Source organism: Protopterus annectens, chromosome 2.part1 (genome assembly GCF_019279795.1).
Source record: "Protopterus annectens isolate FY-2018-M chromosome 2.part1, PAN1.0, whole genome shotgun sequence".
Classification (NCBI taxonomy): Eukaryota; Metazoa; Chordata; order Ceratodontiformes; family Protopteridae; genus Protopterus; species Protopterus annectens.
In genome coordinates this window covers 223787363-223804272 of record NC_056729.1, presented here as the reverse complement: position 1 = coordinate 223804272, position 16910 = coordinate 223787363, and positions in this window count along the sequence as shown.

Genomic DNA, 16910 nt, shown 5'->3' with positions numbered 1-16910 from the left:
CAGGCTCACTATGCTCTCCTACCCTACCCCCATTCCCACACCCCCATCCTCATTACATTTATCTCTATCCATAACCCCGCTCTCTCTCACCTTCATCCAATCAACCCCTTCCACCATTAGCAAACTGAAAGCCCCACCCTATCAACCACACCCACATATCTCCTAAATCATCATGGCCCCTCCATTCTACACTTACCATCACTTTAGTATCATTCCCTGCATACTCCACATCTTCACACTAATCCTGCTAATACAAACCACATCCATATATGCAACCATATACCACCCATCAACCATTTGCAGCACACAAACTCTTCCCATACAACTTAAACTTAGTTACTCAAACATCTCTCCCTCTCTACTAGCAACTAATACCATTATCTCAGACAGATTAAAACTACTACCACCTCCCCCCAAATTTAAATTTGGTCTATTACTACATTACAAGCCCACCCCAGATAAACAAAAATCTGACACCATATTTTATCTTCTCCACACATTAATACAATGTGGAGATATCCACCCAAATCCAGGCCCAATCAATACTCATACATCCACTGCCAGCCAAGCTAACCAAATGTTTCCCCACACCCATACATCTACCACTAGGCTAGCTAATCTCACATCTCAACACATACTTCACCTAATGACAATAAATATTCACAGCATCTGCAATAAAACTAATGAGTTCCATGCCTGGCCAGCTGCCCACACCCCAAACATTATTGCAGTAACAGAAACATGGCTGAAACCACACATTACCGACACTGAAATTCTCCCTCCAGGATATAATATAATTCATTCAGACAGACTTCATAAAAAGGGTGGCAGTGTAGCATTAATCTATCAAAATTCACTACAAATAAACTATGCAAAATCTATCCCCACTTTTGGTAACCTTGAGCTACTACTCACATCCTTTCACATAAACAGGAACAAACAAATATGCATAGCAGTAATTTATATTCCCCCAAGCCACAATATCCATATACTTGAAAACTTGTTATCTTGGCTAAATCAGAATATACTGCATGAAACTATAGTTCTAGGAAACACCAATATTAATTGGTTAAACTTAAACTTCCCCTCTCCAGTAAACAGCATAAACCATTACAGTTTTACCCAACTCATCACTACTGCCACCCATAGTCTAGCAACAGACTCTGAATCAACCCTAGGCTGGATACTTGTAACACATGCCCAAAACTACTCCAACTCAGGCACCCTACCAAACACATCAAGTGACCACCTTCCAGCATATACCTATAGGCCTCACCCTCACGCAATCAAAATGCACTCATATAAAACCTCAAGGAACCTTGCCCACTTTGACCAGGATAAATCTATAAAGATCTTAAACTCCCAGAACTGGAACCCACTAAAAATGCCCCCCTTAGATGAAGCCGTTGACTATTTCAACAAACTTTTTTTTAAATACTCTCAATAGCCTAGCTCCTATGCGTACTAAACAAACCAAAACTAACCATGTCTCCTGGGTAACAAAACTAACTAAACAAACTATGTTTCTTAAAAACAAAGCATGGAAAATATGGCTGAGAGACAGAACACAACAAAATTAACTCCACTACAAACAACTCCATAACAAATCAAAAAAAGCTAGTAATACAAGATAAAAAAGATTATTTCTCTGCTAAACTATCCACCTTGTATAACAATCCCAAAAATATTTGGAAATCTGTCTCCTCTCTATTTAACCCATGCACCATCCAAAGCCCATCCCCTTCACCAGGAAAAAGTCCCCAAGAAATTTCCAAAGATTTTAATACCCATTTCATTGCTACCATCCAAAAGCTACTCAAAGACTGCCCATCCAGCTCAAACATACCCTTACCACCTCCATCAAAACACCCCTCCCCTATAGATTACTCTACTACACAACCAGACAACTCCTACACTATTCAACCTGCACCCACCTCTCTGATTTTGAAATTCCTAAAACAACTCAAACCTTGCCCACTGTCTGCAGATAATCTTCCCCCAGAATATCTGCAAATAGCAGCTATCTCAATAGCATATCCAGTTACCATTCTCATAAATCATTCTCTCTCTCTCTGAATCTTAGTTCCTCACCTATGGAAAAAAAAATAATCGTTATCCCACTACACAAAGGGGGAAACTCCCATGATCTTTCTAACTACCTCACTATCTCTATACTCTCCCCTCTATCTAAAATAATGGAAAAATATGTTCACTCACAATTACTTAAACACCTCTCAAATAATGCTCTTATATCCCCTACCCAACATGGTTTCCAGCCAGGGCATAGCACCATTACTGCCCTATTATCTTTTACAGACTCTGTCAAAGCCTTGGATGCAGGCCACCCTACCTCAGTAATCTTACTAGACCTATCTAAGGATTTCAACACAGTGTCACATACTAAACTAGTAAACCAACCATCAACACTAGTTTGCCCACAAAAATCCCTCAGCTGGTTTACCTCTTACCTACAGAACAGGGAAAAATCAGTAAATGGTTAAATGCGCACTCCCATTACCAACCTAACAATATAGGAGTTCTACAAAGATCCATTTTAGGACCACTACTGTTCAATATCTTCATCAATGACCTGCACAAAGCCCCCCAATCCTGAATATCATCCAATATGCTAATGATTCAACACTGATATCCACCTCTAAAAATTTTTCAGACCTTCTCACAGTTACACAACAAGCCTTTAATTCTATTGAATCATGGCTTATTGATGCACAACTTATGCTAAACCCCCCCAAAACTAAACTGTTACTTTTTTCAACAAAACCACCCAACATTGACATCAAAATCCTGGCTAAAGACGGCACAGAAATTGAACTAGTGAAAACAGCCAAATTACTAGGTATAACAATAGATAGTAAACTCATACAAACCACACATCCTAACTGCAATAAAGAAAACCCATTTCAAACTAGGTGAACTATATCACCACAAACTCTACCTGGATAAATATACCAAAATAAAACTAGCCAATACCCTACTCATCCCCTCCCTTCTATATGGTAGTGCCATTTTTACTAATCTGCACAGAATGTTTTGTAATAAATTACAATCCTGTTACAACAAAATAGCTAAATTCGCCTCTGGGAAACTGCACCGTTCTCATCACTGCCATGCCATCACCGAGCTATGATGGCTAGAGTGTTCCCACCATCTACAATACACCCAACTAATCTTAGCCCACAAACTAACTTCTAAACCAAATGACTGTCCTTCCCTTAACGCAATCCTACAAACATACACCCCCACCAGAACAATAAGTTATTTCTGTAAACTCATGCTTACTGTAACCAAACCCAACAAAACAGCTGGACAATGTTTGTTCTCCCATACCATAGCTAAGCTATGGAATAACCTTCCAACTGAAATAACCCAAACTGACCACCCAAAAACTTTTAAAGTAGCCCTAAAAACACAATATCTAGACAATCCATCCTGCACCATTCCTCAAAAGCAAACCACCTTAAACAGTATATTTCCTCAAATACTAAAATGGCAAAATCTTTGTAAAACCCAGTCTTCACATTTACTACTATCTCACCAAAGAAAGTAATGATGTAACATTACTACCAATTGTAAAGTTCTTTCTAGTTTCAGATTAATGAAATCCTACACAAAAAAATGTAAATTGTAATATGTTTTTTTCTCCCTGTTATATCTGTCATCATCATCTTCTTTCGGCTGTTCCCATTAGGGGTCGCCACAGTGGATCACCTGTTTCTATTTCTTCCTGTCCTCTGCATCTTGCTCTGTCACACCAACCACCTGCATGTCCTCTCTCACTACATCCATAAACCTTATCTTAGGCCTTCCTCTTTTCCTGTACCTGGTAGCTACATCCTTAGCATCTTTTTCCCAATAGACTCCGCATCCCTTCTCAGCACATGTCCAAACCAATGTAATCTTGCCTCTCTGGCTTTGTCTCCAAACCTTCCAACCTGGGCTGACCCTCTAATATACTTATTCCTAATCCTGTCCACCCTCGGCACACGCAGTGCAAATCTTAACATCTTTAACTCTGCCACACCCAGCTCAAACTCCTGCCTTTTTGTCAATGCCACTGTCTCCAACCCATATAACATAGCTGGTCTCACTACCCTCTTGTAGACCTTCCCTTTCACTCTTACAGGTACTCGTCTGTCACAAATCACTCATGACACTCTTCTCCACCCACTCCATCCTGCCTGTACTCTCTTCTTCACCTCTCTTCACACTCACCGTTACTCTGAACTATTGACCCCAAGTATTTAAACTCATCCACCTTTGCCACCTCTACTCCTTGCATCCTCACCATTCCTCTATCCTCCCTCTCATTCACACAAATATATTCTGTCTTAGTCCTGCTGACCTTCATTCCTCTTCTTTCTAGAGCATATCTCCATCTCTCCAGGGTCTCCTCCACCTGTTCCCTACTCTCAATACAGATCACAATGTCATCTGCAAACATCATAGTCCATGGGGACTCCTGTCTGATCTCGTCTGTCAATCTGTCCATCACCATTGCAAATAAGAAAGGACTCAGAGCTGATCCTTGATGTAACCCCACCTCCACCTTAAACGCACCCGTTACTCCCACCGCAGACCTTGCCACTGTCACACTACCCTCGTACATATCCTGTACCACTCTTACATACTTCTCTGACACTCCTGACTTCCTCATACAATACCATAACTCCTCTCTAGGCACCCTGTGATATGCTTTCTCCAAGTCTACAAAAACACAATGCAACTCCTTCTGACATTCTCTGTACTTCTCCATCAACACTCTCAGAGCAAACATCGCATCTGTAGTGCTCTTTCCCAGCATGAAACCGTACTGCTGTTCACTAATCATCACATCCCTTCTTAACCTAGCTTCCACTACTCTTTCCCATAACTTCATGCTGTGACTGATCAATTTAATCCCTCTGTAGTTACTACAGCTCTACACATCACCCTTATTCGTAAAAATCGGTACCAAAACACTTTTTCTCCATTCCTCAGGTATCCTCTCACTTTCCAAGATTTCATTAAACAATCTGGTTAAAAACTCCACTGCCATTTCACCTAAACACCTCCATGCTTCCACAGGTATGTCATCTGGGCCAATAGCCTTTCCATTCTTCATTCTCTTCATAGCTATCCTTACTTCCTCCTTGCTAATCCATTGTACTTCATGATTCACTATCCCTACATCATCCAACCTTCTCACCCTCTCATTCTCTTCATTCATCTACCCCTCAAAGTACTCTTTCCATCTCCTCAACACACTTTCCTCACTTGTGAGTATGTTTCCCTCATTATCCTTTATCACCTTTACCTGCTGCACATCTTTCCTAGCTCAGTCCCTCTGTCTAGCCAATCGGTACAGGTCTTTTTCTCCCTCCTTAGTGTCTAACCTTCCATACAACTCTTCATATGCCTTATCCTTAGCCTTCGCCACCTCTATCTTTGCCATGCACCTCATATCCTTATACTCCTGTCTACTTTCTTCATCTCTCTGACAATCCCACTTCTTCTTTGCCAACCTCTTTGCCTGTATACTCTTCTGTACTTCCTCATTCCACCACCATGTCTCCTTGTCGTCCTTCCTCTGTCCCGATGTGACACCAAGCACCTTTCTAGCCATCTCCTTTACTAGCTCTGCTGTAGTTACCCAGCTATTTGCTAACTCTTCACTGCCACCCAGTGCCAATCTTAACTCATCCCTGAACTCCACCTCACAATTACCCTTTTTCAATTTCCACAATTTGATCCTTGGTGCTGCCCTTACACTCCTCCTCCTCTTCTTGATCACCAGCGTCATCCTATAAACCACCATCCTATGCTGCCTAATTACACTTTCTCCAGCCACCACTTTACAGTCTCCAATTTCCTTCAAACTGGCCCTCCTACATAAGATATAATCCACCTGTGTGCATCTTCCTCCACTCTTGTATGTCATCCTTTGCTCCTCCCTCTTGTTAAAATACGTACTCACCACAGCCATATCCAATCTGTAATATTGTTAAATTGTATTTTAAATATTGTTTTTCTTTGTATTTTGCTTGCAGAGCTTTTCTCTTTGGGCCTCCAATGAAAATGGGTCTCTGAACCAGTGGACTTTCCCGGTCAACAAATGTTAATAAATAAATAATAATACATAAGCCTTGCATTTGTGCAAGTATGCACCTGCTTTAATACAGCTCCGCAGAGTTTGGTGGCTGGCCACTACTATACTACCCTCATCTGAGCAATCTGAGGCATCTGTTTGCACGTAGAGCACCTTCGCACAGCACTGTGCATAGGAGCTAACCACTGGCAGTTATAGACGCAAACGCTAAAGTAGATTTATTTTCCCTTAGAAGCTGCCCATGCTCCAACTGAGGAGTCCCTTAAATTGCACTTAACTGCTCAGACAGCACCTCAGCTGGGCTTTCTATAGTATTTGCCACTTTAACTGAAATCTCCTAATCCCTATTTGTCTTGTACCTCCTGAAAGCAGCAATAGTATAGACCCAGCCTTAAGCCTCCAATTAAACCACATCCTTCCTCATTAAAGTAAACAAATTTATACCTAGTATTTTGATGGTCAGTTCTCCTCTGTATCTCCTGCCAGCCTAATAAAATAAGTAACAAAGGGTCACATCTCCAAAGGCAAAGCAAAACTTAAATCTATGAGTGCTTTCGTTCACTCAAATCAAATGAACTTCTTCAGACAAATTCAAACAGTAAAACCCTCCTTATATAACCAAGAAATCACATGACCAATAAAATGCATTACATTACAAGTTTAAGACTGATTGTTAAAAGGCATATACATATTTCTCCTGCCAGCCTGATTGACATGAGTATCCTGAGGTAGTGTAGCATTTGCATAATGTACACTGACAACCCACTACTCCTAAACCACTCAAGCTCAATTTGGGAGAGATGCATGAACACTAAGAATTTGGAATCCTTGCTGTCTCATTCACAGAACAGTGACATGGAACAAGTTATCAGCCCACATACTACACCTCCTGCACAAACCATGCACTCAGCAAATAAACCATACTATATGGAAGTACTCCCCAGAATTTATCTAAACATCAGAGACGTTTGAAACACAAACATGCTACACCTAATTAACTACCTACATCACTCAATACACAAATCCACAAGCACAAGTGTCTCACCAAACAAGGTAAAGCACATCTAAACCAATTTTTTTGGACATAGGTGACTCTGTAGTGAGTCACACAGATGTCCCACTCACCACGCTGGATGAGGAGATGGTTACTGTCAGCTGTCTGTGAGGTGTCAGGATCCAGAAGATCATACACACACTCAAGTCTCTCCATAACGAGTATCGTTATGACTCCATCATAGTTCAAGTTGGTGTGAATGACTTGAGATGTACCTCACTGGACTATATGAAGAGAGATGACTGAGGTCTCTGAATATGTGTCTCAGGCAGGTATGTCCCTAGCCTTGAGCAGCATACTATTGTCACCTAAGATGATACCACAATATAAACAAAAACGATTGACTTCAACAATTGGCTTAGTTTCTGGTGTCATTCTAAGGGGATCTACTACCTGTCAGCCTGGGATGACATGGTAGATAGACAGCGCTGTTTTGCCAGAGATGTTTTTTATTCAATCCTCTGGGATTTCAGTTACTGGCTAAGGCTCTTTCCTCCCCATAGTACCTTTTTAGGCAATGTCACAACAACAAAATTCTCAGCATAAAAATATCTTCAAAAAGCAACCTCGATGTTATGCTGCTAAATGCTAGGAGTCAAAACCTAAAACTGCACTCACTATAAGAATCCTTCTCCATAGAAGATGCTGACATCTGTGCAGTCACAGAGACTTGGTTTAAGGCTGCAGAAATCACCCCAGCCATACGGGGTTATAACGCATTCCACACATTTAGACCACAAACTGAAAGTGCGAGAACTAAAGGAGGTGGAGTATAAGTATTCAAAGATAAATACACTTCTAGATTGATTAAACAAAACAATTCCCTTGAACTAATCCAGGTCCAGTTGATATTAGGTATGACCCATCTCCAAGTTATTGCCACTTATAGGATCCCCTCCATGAAACAGGATACCTACACTGCATACTTTTGATCTACTTGAATTGCTCAAGATATACCCAAACACCCTGGTTTTAGGTGACTTTAACTACCCATCCATAGTTTGGGTAAATTATATGTGTACTATCACACTTGCCAAAAGGTTCTTGGACTTCATATACTCCAGTGCCCTAGACCAGTTGGTTGATACCCCCACAAGGGACCCAAACATTCTGGCTCTGGTACTCACTAACATGGGTGATCTTTGCAGTACCCTATATGTGTGGCCCTCCCTAGTGAGGTCTGATCATAAATCAGTCTCATTAGAAGTAACAATAACATCTGACCCTGCATTAGCAGCAACTAGACTAAAAAACGTCTGCAATGACAATTACAGCCTAATATGTGATGGCATTAATAGCTTCATAGCCCCAGCCCTCAATGATGTCATGGATACCTATACTTGGATTTACAACCATGCCTTGTGCAAGCATCTGTGCAAATGTATTGACTCATCTATACCTGATATAATCAAAACAAGATTCTCAAGAAAGAACAAGCCACCTTGGTGGACATCAGCCATTAACAGGTCATACAATAAGAGAAAGAAATTGCTGTCCAAGAGCAGGAAGAAAATGTATCTGAATTAGATGCATTACATCTTTGCTTAAACAAGCAAAGAAGACACCTGATAATGCACTATAAAGCAAACTATGAATCAAAATTAGCTTTCTTCACTACAGATAAGCATAAGACCTTCTTTAGCTACATCAGAAACCTTAAAGGAAAAACCCAGATCTGTGCAAAACTGGTTGTTAATGGCGCCATATATATCGATCCTACTGAAATAGCCAACCTGATAGCTGACAGGTTCAGTGAAAATTTCTCCCCGATATCCCTTTTCCACATAGTCCCCAAAGCATCCTTACCACCTGCCTCTATCTAGTATCACCAAAAAGCAGGTCATAAATGCTCTCTCCAAAGACAAAAACCCAGTCTCTTTGGGACCTGATAATATCCCAGGCCGGGTTCTAAATGGTTTAAAACAGGAACTAGTTGCACCTCTGGGTATTTTTTTAACCACAGTCTAAGCACTGGTTTTGTATCTGCTGAATGGAAAACAGCAACTGTCATCCTGTTACATAAAGGAGGTGCCTCCACAGACTCTGGGAACTACAGACCCATAAGCCTGACCAGCCTAATCTGCAAGTCTATGGAAAGAATAATTATGGACCTTATCAAAAAGATACAGGAGACCTCCAAATGCTTGTCCTGACTGAGATTAGTTTCATTAAAGGGAGATCCTGCCTCTTGAACTCGGTGGACTTCTTTGAGACAGTCACCAAAGCCCTGGACAAAGAAAAATATGTGCATACAGTTTACCTGGATTAGATCTTTGCACTATTCCCCACTCAGGCATCATTGATAAACACACCCAGCTGGAGATCAACCCATATATTGTCAGGTGGGTTGCAAACTGGCTCACCAGTAGAAAGCACACAGTCAAAATAGGTGAATCTATCACCACCAGCAGACCCATAACCAGTTGTATTCCACAGGGATCTGTACTCAAGCCCCTGTTATTTAGGATCTACTTCTCAGATGTACAGACTAAAACAAAAAGCTATAGCTGACAAAGTTTGCTGATTACTGCAAATAACTGGTACCAAGTCATGGGCTAAAGCTCAATGGAAAGAAATGCATTGTCATCCCCTTCGGCAAGGGCAAAGTCTTTGCGGATTAAAAGCACATTAATAACAACACGCTAAGCATGCAATCAGTGGTGAGAGATTTGGGCACACAGGTTGACAGCAATCTTTCCTTTGACCATCACATCTCCACAGTGGTAAGTAAGGCTATCAGCATTGCCCACCTCATAAGCAAGGGCATTGCATCCAGAACAAAAGAGGTTATAACCCCCCTGTATTCCTCACTCAGCAGGCCAACAATAGAGTACAATGGTACCTTTGGTATGCATCTTACCAGGCATCTGCAGCAACTGGAAAGACCTCAAAGGTTTCTTACAAAGAAAACTCAGGGTCTTCAGTAGATGTCATACACTGACAGATTATACTCTGTGTCTCACAAATTACTCAGAGCTGACATCTGCCTTGTATATAAAGCAATCTCAGATCCTGTTCTAATGAAAATGCTCCACATTAGTAAATCAAATGATAGAAGATGCACTTGCTCTAGGGAACTCAACCTAGTATGTGAAATCAACAGAATTTGCTGGAGATACAGCTATATCTCATAGAGGTAAGCAGATACCATCACTGACCCTATTTAAGTCTAATTTGGAGGATTGGATGGGAATCTGCAAATTCACCCTGGGAGTGTCACCTGTGTCTCTCTTGAACAGGGGCAGTAGTTGTTGACTTAGTTCTACTTAGTACCTTTATATTCTTTGGAACAGGGGTCTTACTTGTCTAGGCTTGTAAGGGTCCTAGAGCCATTAGCTTTTTAACCTTCAATGATCCTATATATAAATGACAATCTAATATTCATTCACAATTTAAAATATTGAGCAGCACGGCTTGAAATACAAACAGTAAAAAAAAAGAAATACAGAAAACACCCCCTGCTAATTATACAAAGCAACTTCAAGACTGCACAACTGTATTGAAAATGACCCACTCGCCATAGAAAAAAGACAACAATGTATGATTAACTGATTTTTAATCAGTTGTACCAGCTTTTTTCTTTATGATTAATTTTCTTCTCATATATATATGTACACACACACACACACACACACACACACACACACACATATATATATATATATATATATATACATACACACACATACGTATCCATATACACACATCTGTATATATATATATATATATATATACAGATGTGTGCATATGGATGTGTATGCGTGTGTGTATGTATATATATATATATATATATATATATATATATACACACACACACACACACACACACGCATCCATATACACACATCTGTATATATATATATATATATATATATATATATATATATATATACTAATAAGAGAGAGAGAGAAAATGTTTTTTATCTGCATCCTTATCGATATATAAATAGATACTGATATAATCAATATGTGTGTGTGTGTGTATATGTATGTGTATAGATATATATATATATATATATATATATATATATATATATATATATTGATTATGTATGTATATGGGTCTACTTCATATGACTGAAATTTTACTTGACTGAATTCCATTTGAATGAGACCATAATACTACATTTTCAAAATACTGAAAACTCACTTGACTGAATCTCATAATAATGAAACCTTGCAATGCTAAATTTCAACACAGTAGTGGCAGTGTGTAGACTACTATAAGGTAAGTGAAAGGTATATTCCCTTTTTCCCACTTTAGTGTGATCCTGGAGTTAGTATATATAGTTGGGGGGTGTGGAAGGTGTAGACCCCCACCTAGTTTGGTTTTATATTATCCAGTTTCTGTTAAGAGTGTACATAAGTAGTTTTTAAGTTCTGGAAAGAGTTAGTCATTGGTGTTGTAAGTTTGCATGTCTATAGTTTACAATTTAGTATTCTGAAATTTAGCATTGTAAGGTTTCAGTATTATGAGTTTCAGTATTTTGAAAATTTGATATTATGGTCTTGGTAAAATGAAGGTCAGTAGTTAAATATATATATATATATATATATATATATATATATATAGATATATGTATATAAAAATAAGAGAGCCAGATGGATATAGTCACTAAGGTGAAAATTTCTCTGTCTTTGCTTATATACTGTACTAAACACACCTACATTGAGTCATTGAGTAGTGGCATCTGTTTAAAATCAAAGTGTCATCTACTCATTTACAAAAAGTGGTGCTGAAAGCCCTTGGCATTCAGTTCATTGAACCGCAAGTACCAGTGGTGACCCAAGTCATAGTCCATGTAGAAGTAATTGAACTGAGACATACCTCTCTGGACTATATGAAGAGAGACATGATGGACCTCTTAAACTATGTGTCCCAGGTTGTTATGAGCCTTGCATTGAGCAGTGTTTTGTCTTTTTCAAGCATGATGCAATATGCACAAATAATAATTGATTTTAATAATCGTCTTAGTGTTGTTTGAATGGAGTACAATATTTGTCTGCCTAAGAGGTCATGGTTGACAGATCACAATGCTTTGCCAGGGATGGTCCACATCTGTCTCCTCTAGGCTTTCAAATACCCTCTACAAACCTTGTTTACCCCTTAGTTCTTTTTTTAAGGAATTGCCAACCTGATAAAATATCTGACATAGCTAAAACACCTCACAATATTTTGGTAATCAGGTAGGCTTGCTCAATGCCCCGAGTTTAAACAAAACACTCCTTTCCCTGCAAGCTGTACTCATTCTGGAGAATTTAATCATCTATAAAGTTACTGAGAAAAAGATTTAAAGCCTTGGAGAACACTCCAACAGTGCCTGGCTATAATGCCTTCCAAACATTTATACCAGCTACTGCATGGAAAGGAACAAAAAATGGAGGTGTCCCAATTTACATCAAAAACAAACAAAACTCAAGGCTGGCCAAGCAGTATTACTTACCTGAACTCCATGTGCAACTCACCAAAAGTAAAGACACATACTATATCTTCGTGAGCTATGCATCCCCCTCTATAACCTAGGAAACCCATACCACTTACTTAAATGAAACTGAGTCACTTTGCATTCACCCCATCACCATACTCATGGGTGACTTCAATGACACAGCTATAAACTGGGAATCATACACAGCCTCAAACCTGCAGACTCAGAGATTCCTGGACTTTGTCAACACAAATGTCCCAGAACTACTAGTCCATATGCCCACAAGAGATGTAAACATCCTTGACCTAATTCTTACCAGTGTGGGGTACTGTTGCACCCCTACCCTCAACAATGTAACATCTATAATGGTCTGGTCAGACCATAATGCTGCCTCTCATTCAAAATAAACAAAAATAAAAATCAAATCTGGGAAACCAGGTAACCCTGTAACTTTTGGGAATTATTCCAATTCAATCTTTTTAATTTTAGGTGACATTCTGGCAAAATGTCAAGCTCCCCTACCCATAACCTAGCAAACACCACTGCACATGTAGAGTCAAACACAGCAACTCTAGAGGCTGCTTTGTCTACCCAAAATAAGAACACGACAAACTCAAAAACAGGCCACCTTGGTGGAATCCTGACATTCATAGGTTGCATTACAAAATGAAGAAAATCATAGCTGTAAATAGGAAGTTGAAAGTACTACTCAGTTTATTCATAAACTGAGTGGTACTTTCAACACACTACTGAGTGGATTATATCGAGTGGTTGAGGTCTTCCTGGACTGATATTTTGTTTTATTTGGTTTTCTTTTCTATATCAGTCGAGTCTTCACTTCTATTTTGGTGTAAATAGGAAGTGCAATGCCCAGCAAGGTAAGAACTACTTCATCAAACCAAATAAACAATTCAGGGAACTAATTAAGTCTATCAAAACCATGTGTGTGGTGAAATTATCTTCCCAGGCTAAGGATAACCAAAAGGCATTCTTCAGTTATGTCCAGTACCTAAAAGGCAATACACAGCAATGTGCTAAACTAATTATAATTGGAGCTACCTATAATGAGACAAGGAACATGGCAAATGTACAGGCTGATAAATTCAGCTCCAATTGTACCCTACTTTATCGCCATATATAATTCAACCATAGCGCTCCCAGTTATCATTAGGAAATATATCTTCAGTGAAGTCTTCAAGGTAAAAAAAACACTGTATCAATGTGTGCTGATAATATCCCAGGATGTCTACTTAATAGCATGAAACATGCCCCACTGGGTCCACTAGAAGCACTAATCACTCATATCCACCAAAAGGGGTTCATGCTAAGTGAATGGAGGACTGCAACTTCTATTCTTCTACCCAAGGGTGGGCCATCCATGTACTAGGGAAATTACTGACCCATAAGCCTGAGTAATCTCATATGTAAGGCCATGGAACAAAATAATCATGAATATCGTAAAAAATAAATTAGGAAACCTTCAGACATTGGATAAAACTAAGTTTCGTTTAATCAGTGGGAGGTCATGCCTACTCAACCTGGTGGACTTCTTCAAGAAGTTCACCAAAGCAAAAGATGAAGGCAAAATAGTGCATACTGCTTACCTTGACCTGGCCAAAACATTCAAAACAATACCCAACTCAAGCATTATTGACAATCACACAAAAATAGGTAAAAACCCCAGTTTACTATCAAAATCTAGAATTGCAGCTCTTCGTTTATTCATGTCGACAAAAATAAATCTTGAAAATATAAAAATGATTCATTCAAAACACTGCTGTATTCGTGGATTTTTGTTTGGACTCTTATAATCCAGCTGTTCATTTCTAACCAGACCACTTAACCATATCCTACATTTAAAACTAACTATGCTGATGCTTTCAACTCTCAGTTAATTTATCCAGTCTCATCACTACTTCAAAACTTCCCTAGTATCAACAACCAGATAACAGCCCCACCTACCATTCCTCTTCATAACCTCTCCTTTCAACCAGTCCCCACTAATTACATAAAAAAAAATGAAGCCCATCACATTAACCCCGAGCAACCTACCTGGTGAATACATTTAAATACCTGCAGAGGCAATAGACTGCCCCATCTCAGTTGCAATAAATTACCATGAAGCATATATCCGTAACCTCTAGAAAAAAAGCTATCTTTTCCCCCCTCCACAAAGGAGGGCGTTCAACTAAGTTCTCAAACTACAATTGCATTGACATCCTCTCCCCCTATCAAAAATACTCAAAGAATGCATCCAGTCACAACTCTTACATTACCCCCCCAAAAGCATAAACTCCTTTCCTCATGTCAGCATGGGTTTTGTCCCAGCCACAGTACCTCTACCCCTTTAATTAGTTTCACCAATACAGTAAACACAAATACGAATGGCAGAAACTTAGTGTCTACCTTTCTTCCCTGATTTATCCAGGTATTTGACACTAGGTACTACTGCTATTTCATGGCTCTGTAGATACCTACATAAGAGCTCAAGATGCCAAGTGGCCAGCAGACATCACTTCCTTCCTCCCTGGCCCAGTCAGTGTATCACAATGATCAATCTTGGGACCTATTCTCTTTAACATTTTCATCAATGGCCTACATAAAGCCTGTAAAACTGCATCCCTCCTACAGTATGCAGATGACACCATAGTTATCTGTATTCAAAAAAACATCAACAAACTAAAAGAACTTACCCAGGAGTCCTTCTTCTCAACAGAAAACTGACTGACATCTACCCAGTGATATCTAATCCCAAATAAATCCAAACTAATCCTATTTACTACCAAACAACTTATAATTAACTAAACATTCTTCTCAGTCACCTCATCCAACAAAACAAAAATTGAAAGTGCCACACATAGTAAATTGCTAGGCATATCTGTAGATGACAACCTAACATTTGACACGTACATTCAAAATATAGTAAAAAACTTACAAAGAAAAACAGCATTCTCTCTATAGAGCCAAACCCATCTTTTCAGACACTATAAGAATACACATTACCTCTTCCCTCCACCTGTTACTCTAGCGCTTTCTGAACTCATACTTAAGGAAACTGCTTCTATTTCATTCAGCACTTTCATCCATAAAATTACTTCATCAGAATAAACTATCCGTGGAACATTGCAATATTTAAATCGCAGCCATCCAATAAAACAGTATTAACAATGAAACTATTCTCTCATTATCACCACACTTAAAGACGCAAGTAAATTAAAATGCATACTGATGAAACCTTATATGGATTGTTAACCAGAATCGATTAATATCATCTAACATAGTTTTTAGCTTTTAAAATACTTGATATTAATAGTTTCATTAAGCCTTGGACATTTATCTACCTGCAACTTAATTTACCATAATATTTCTTTTTTTCCAAGAGTATTCTTATAACGAGTCTATATTATAACACCGAAGTCTTACAACTTCAAATGTTATAATATCAAACCCATTCCCAGGGAAAAATTTGCGGTTCCAACAAACATACACACAACACAAGCACACCAAAATAAATAATACACACACACACACACACACACACACACACACACACACACACACACACACACACACACACACACACACACACACACACACACACACACACACACACACACACACACACACACTTCAAAAAACCCTACACTAAACCATACATACACCACTAGCTATCCACTTACCTTAACCCAACCCTAACCCTAAGGTCCATCACTAACGCACACTCACCTTACCCTCTCCCTAACCCTAACTCACCTCCCTGCTCTAACCCTCACGTCCATACAATTGCACACTTACCTGACCTGCACCCTAATCCTAACTCACCTAACCTGTGTCCAATCGCACACTTACCTGAATCCAACCCGTAACTTTCCACCACAGCGCTGAAAATAGTGAAGCGACAGAAACGGACAACCAAATTCTTTTCCTAGGAAAGTATTCACTGAATAGGGTTCGATATTAGAACATTCGAAGTTTTGAAACCCATTATAGTTCAAAACAAAAATCTCCAACAAGTAAAATAAAACTTCTTAAATGAAGTGCAAACTTGAGTATGCTTAAATAGAGCACAGTTTTCATCTTTTGTTTTCAAAGAATATAAATGATCTTTAATTCTTTTTGATAACCTATGAGTGGTGAACCCTACATAAAATGTCTCGGTCTTCAGACATATAGCAACATACACCAGTCCAACAAAATTATAATTAAAATGTTCCTTAACTGTAATAGAGAGCTATCCAAATGTGGTAACATGACATTAAGTCTTTCCAGCAAAAAATTACAGGCAGTGCAAAAAACGCAACTAAACTTTCCCTTACCTTTATTG